Genomic DNA, 6,295 nt, shown 5'->3' on the forward strand with positions numbered 1-6,295 from the left:
GGGGGGGCAGAGCTTTGTGACGTCACATTCGAGGGGGGGGGGGTCTGACTTTTTGTGACGCCGTGTGACGAGGGGGGGGGGGTCAAAAATCGTCCAAAATCGCGTGACGTCATTTATGGACGGCCCCTAAGAGTGTCGAGGGGTGGGGGGGGGGGGTTTGGCGAGGCGAGGCAGGGGTGTAGGTGGTCTGTGTGTGTGTTGAACTTCTTTCAGAACCGTACGTAGCGAACGGGGCGAATGGGCGGCTTAGATTGGTCAGGCGGAGTGCGTGTGGGTGAGTCCGGCCTTCATAGGCGCTCGCTGACGGCACTTGCCCCGTGTGTCTGTTCAAGGCTACACGGGGAATCTTTGTATTTGTGTGGGTGAGTGCTCACTGGTGGAGCGGTGGCGCAGTGGTTAGCGTTCTACGCTACGCTGCGAACCCGGCGACCCGAGTTCGATTCCCGCTCACGGCCACCACCAGTGACGATTATCTGAACCGGTCCTGGGCCTTCCCTAGGTCGACTCAGCCTCAAATTAGTACCCGGTGCGTTGTGTAAACATCGCCACTGGGGAGACAAAGGCGGCCGAGCGTGGTGTTGGCCACCCACCCCCTCGTATTCCGTGCCGGCATTCGGAGATGCTCGCTAACAGCACTTGCCCCAACAGTGTGTCACAGGCTATACGGGGGATCTTTGTCTTTGTCTTGCAGTGTGTGTGTGTGTGCATATAGCGAGTGTGTATGTGTGCGTGCTTTAACTCATTATCAGCCGCCACACGACACCGCCAAACTCAGCATCTCAGCCGGCTTTGTGCCAGGCTCAGTGCATTACGTCACCGCAAATTCCCTAAATACAGACACACAGGCATGCACATACACACACACACTATTACACGGCTTCACACACATACACTCTATTACACGGCTTCACACACACACTCTATTACACGGCTTCACACACACACACTATTACACGGCTTCACACACACACTCACTATTACACGGCTTCACACACACACTCTATTACACGGCTTCACACACACTCACTATTACACGGCTTAACACACACACACTCTATTACACGGCTTCACACACACACACTATTACACGGCTACACACACACACCCTATTACACGGCTACACACACACACTATTACACGGCTTCACACACACACACTATTACACGGCTTCACACACACACACTATTACACGGCTTCACACAAACACACTATTACACGGCTTCACACACACACACACTCTATTACACGGCTTCACACACACACACTCTATTACACTCACACACACTCTATAACAAAGCTTCACACACGCACACACTCTATTACATGGCTTCACACACACACATACACACGCACATACACGCATACACACGCACATACACACACAGACACACACTATATAACATAGCTTCACACACGCGTACACTCCACACCGCTCTGAGCCAGCGGCTCAAGGTTTGTTGGGGTGGGGCCGGCACCGCAGCGTTGGGGCGAAGCGGGCGGGGGGGGGGATATTGCACTTGCCCCAACAGTCTGTGCAGACTATACGGGGGATCTTTGTCTTTGCTTCATCGGGGTGAATGGTGCGGGTCAGGGCGGGGGTGGGGGGGGGCAGAGGCTGGCGCAGATGCCTCGTCCGCCAAAATGTCGAACTATTTTATTTTCTACCCACGTGACTTTACCGACAGAACCAAAGAGTATGGACTCCTGCAGTCCACGAAAGCTTCGAGTCGAGATTTACATTTCTGGTTGTTGAGCGTCGCTCCTCCGCCCTCTGCCGTTTAGCCGGGAGGGCGACTGCCTCCCAACCACTTGCCCGGGAGCGCCTTTCACGAGCCACCACCTCCTCCACCTCCTCCTCCTCCGCTACAGAGGAGCGATCTCCAGCATGGGCTCCGACACAACATCCATCTCTGACCGCGCATGGACAGAACGCGGCCACCAGTTACTCGTACAGAAGACAAAGGGGCCGTCCATAAATGACGTCACGCGATTTTGGACGATTTTTGACCCCCCCCCCCTTCTCCTCCCCTCGTCACACGGCGTCACAAAAAGTCAGACCCCTCCCCCCCCCCCTGAAATGTGACGTCACAAAGCTCTGCCCCCCCCCCAAATAAAACATGCTTCAAACCGCTTTAAACTATTGTCATTGTCGTGCGTATTTAATGTGGCGCTGCACTCTGATGTTGTAGGAGAAAACATTTATCAAAAAGTCAATTTAATCAATTAGAACGTGTTGTCTATATTTATTTTTACGTGACGTCACATTTCTCAACCCCCCCCCCCCCTCCTCTCGTCACACATCGTCACAAATGTCTGACCCCCCCCCCCAGGTGCGTGACGTCATTTATGGACGGCCCCAAAGATTACCCCCCCCCCACTCGTACAGCCTCTAAGGGACTGTTGAGCAAGTGGGCTGTAAGCGACTGGCACCCTACGATGGTCGGTCAGCAAATGCTATCGTCTGTGCCTGCTGTGTGGGATCGAGTGTTTCACCCTCGCATTGCGTGAGTTTTTCCTCCGGGTGCTCCGGTTTTCCTCCCATTAACTCATATAACGAGCCAAGAACGTCAGTGTGTAACGCGCGTGACGTCACTCCACATGCCCCCCCCCCGCGTCATTAATATTCATGAGCGTGTGACGTCACTCCACATGCCGCACCCCCCCCCGCGTCATTAATATTCATCAGCCGGTGGATTATTTACACTCACGCAGAAGAATGTCGAGCGGAAAGATTTTTGTTTTCGCAATTTCGCCTTTAAGTTTGACGTTTCTTCATTGAAAGTGAATCTAATGAATAATTCTACGCAGCAACAAAGTGGATTTGGTGTCTTTATTTATTTCTTCAGCTCTTGAGTCTAAAGGTAAGCCTAATTAATGCTTCTACGTTATGCTAAAATAGACATTTCTCGGTGATTTTCCAGATATTTATCGAATGCCAATTGATTTCAACCCCAGCGACCGAAAGCAGAAGAGAATCAAGTGTATCAGAGCAGTGAATTTGAACAAATTGAAGGTCAGTTATATAAAGTGCTACATTTACACGAAGTGACGTGTTTTATTACTTTGTTTTGTGCAAGATTCACTGCCATTAAATTAACGCACGATACAATTATACTCTGCTCAATTTTTTCGTAAATATTACAGCTTCCGTCCTAGCATATATTTTAAAAAATGTAATTAACCACGACTAATTAGCTGAGAACATCTTCATATATCTAGGACTGCAGAACAATCGTTGGCTGCTCCACCGCCTTTGTAGCAGCCTTCCAGACGCAATTCACACGAGCGACGTCGCAAAAATAGCAAAACGAATCGTTAGATTTATTATAATGTGGCCTGAAACGTAAATACATATATATATAGATGTGTGTTTATATTATTAACAAGGGAAAATCCATTGCTGGATCGACTGTACCACGTGATCGCCGCAACAAACATTCCCCTTAATGTAATGTGGCAGTAAACATTCTCTAATACGACTTTCACTGAGTTCGTGGAGCTAGTAACATTATGATTATTATTGAAGGCCGTTTGTCTGGTCGACTGAATGGTTGCTATAACCCATTCACGTGTCTCTTGACAAAACGGGTCATCGCAATAATTATTTACGTTAGAATTGTCATTCTTATGGGGCCCTGGTGGCCAGGGTGTAAACTACTACATCCTCTCGACTGCCCTGTCCATCATTCACCCCGATGAAGCAAAGACAAAGATCCCCCGTATAGTCTGCACAGACTGTTGGGGCAAGTGCAATATCCCCCCCCCCCGCCCGCTTCGCCCCAACGCTGCGGTGCCGGCCCCACCCCAACAAACCTTGAGCCGCTGGCTCAGAGCGGTGTGGAGTGTGCGCGTGTGTGAAGCTATGTTATATAGTGTGTGTCTGTGTGTGTATGTGCGTGTGTATGTGAAGAAGGGCCATGGGCCGAAACGTCATCTACATTTTTTTTAAAGCCACACGCGCGGCGCTGTTGTTATTGACGAGTGCGTATTTTTGTTGACCAACATAATCATTACGTCATACGACTCCCGTGACGTCAACTACTTAGTATAAACATTGAAATATTTTTTTTCACGAAGCCATTATAATCTAAAGGAGTATTTGCTAATTAATCGAAACTTCATTATTGTTCTTTTGCGATTTGACGCTTTGTTAGGAAATACTAAATATATCGTGGACCACGATATATATCGTACGATGTATATCGTGGTATATCGTGGCATCCCCGTATCGTGGGGACAGCGAATTGGAAACGATTGATAATTCACGCGCGTGAAGTCGATGTTAGCAGATGAATCTTAGCGCTTCATGAGTCGGCCGGTTCCACTTGGGGTGGCATTTGCTACCAGTGTCCACCACTAGCAGTGTCCACCACTCTCAGTGTCCACCACGAGCAGTGTCCACTACGGGGAGACACGCAAACTCCAAATATACAGCAGCAGGCGTCAGGGTCAGGATCGAACCCACGACCTCCTGTATACCAGGCGAGGTAGTTAACATCTCCTAGCCACCGCGATTATGATGACAGAGAGAGACACGCAAACTCCAAGTATACAGCAGCAGGCGTCAGGGTCGGGATCGAACCCACGGACCTCCTGTATACCAGGCGAGTTCGTTAACATCTCCTAGCCGCCGCGGCGCCATGAATGAGATCTTTCTACGTAAAACTACCACGCAATTTCTTGCTATCATGCGTTTCTGCTATCCTTGCGTAACCTTATTCATGCAAATAATTGGTAGAATTTTTCACCTTTCGGGGTACCGATGAGCATGGCACAGAGATCCAATACGCGGTCTGTGTCGCCCCCTGCAGTACGCGGGCAGTGTGACCACGGTCCTGGGCCTCCCTTAGGTCGACTCAGCCTCAAGTTGAGAACCTGGTGCGGTGTGTAGTAAACATCGCCGCTGGGGAGACAAAGGCGGTCGGGCGTGGTGCTGGCCACCCACCCCCTCGTGCGCCGTGCCGGCCTTCATAGGTGCTACTCGCTAACAGCACTTGCCCCAGAAGTCTGTTCACGGCTATGGGGCCGTCCATAAATGACGTCACGCACGTAGGGGGAGGGGGGGGTCAGACATTTGTGACGATGTGTGACGAGGGGAGGGGGGTTTGAGAAATGTGACGTCACGTAAAAATGCGCAACTTTAAATAAATATAGACAACACGTTCTACTTAATAAAATCGACTTTTTAATAAATGTTTTCTCCTACAACATCAGAGTGCAGCGCCACATTAAATACGCACTACAATGACAATAGTTTGAAGCGATTTGAAGCATGTTTTATTTTGGGGGGGGGGGGCAGAGCTTTGTGACGTCATATTTGAGGGGGGGGTCTGACTTTTTGTGACGCCGTGTGACGAGGGGGGGGAGGGGAGGGTAAAAAATCGGCCAAAATCGTGTGACGTCATTTATGGACGGCCCCTAAACGCTTTCAAGCTATCAATTCCGGTTCATTGATTCTGCACTTGCTCTATTACTATAGTACTATACCGCCTTCAACTTTCACGAACGACTGGGTGTTAAAGGTTAGCGATTTGTCGTATCATCTGTCTGTATAGCAAATGAAAACATACAATTACTTCGCCATGCAAGTTAAACATTAGTGCGTTTTAATATTCACGTTAAGTGTTAAGGCAGCTGAAACATGATTCACTTGATCCGTGTTTGTTTTTGGGTTAGGCCGCGAGGTAGTTTCCACGCCATGAATTTAGGGCCCCTTCGTAACATCAAACATGCTCCAGGCACTGCACTAGCTTCATCAGGCACTGCCCGTGTAAACATCAGCGCCGGGGGGGGGGAGAGACAAAGACGGCAGGGCTTTGCTGCATTTGCCACTGCGCTCGGTCCCCGTTGCGCTGCGCCTTCGTATCTCATTGCGAACAGCTCGCAGAGGCTGTCACGGGGGTGGGGGTGTGTGGGGGGGTGTGTGGGGTGTGGGGTGTGGGGGGTTTGATCTTCGACTCAACTCGTGGAAATTTCCCCGCAGAATTTAGCGCGTGGCGGAATTTCTTTTTTTTAAATCCTTTATATTAAGTTCGCTTGCTTGCTTGCGTGCTTGCTTGCTTGCGTGCTTACTTGCTTGCTTAGGACCGTGCAAATCTTTCGCTCGTTTTTTAACCCACTTCCCGTGATCCAATCGAGCTGACATTTTCCACACAGACTCGTTGTGCGAGACAATTAATGTTCGTGAAAAAAAAATTCAAAAATGTTACACTTTTTAGGCAAAAAAAAAATTATTTTACATATATTCAAATACAACTCATTCATGGCTTTGGCTGAACGTCACAGTGTAGGAGCC

Source organism: Lampetra fluviatilis, chromosome 23 (assembly GCF_964198595.1).
Source record: "Lampetra fluviatilis chromosome 23, kcLamFluv1.1, whole genome shotgun sequence".
In the NCBI taxonomy this organism is placed as follows: Eukaryota; Metazoa; Chordata; class Hyperoartia; order Petromyzontiformes; family Petromyzontidae; genus Lampetra; species Lampetra fluviatilis.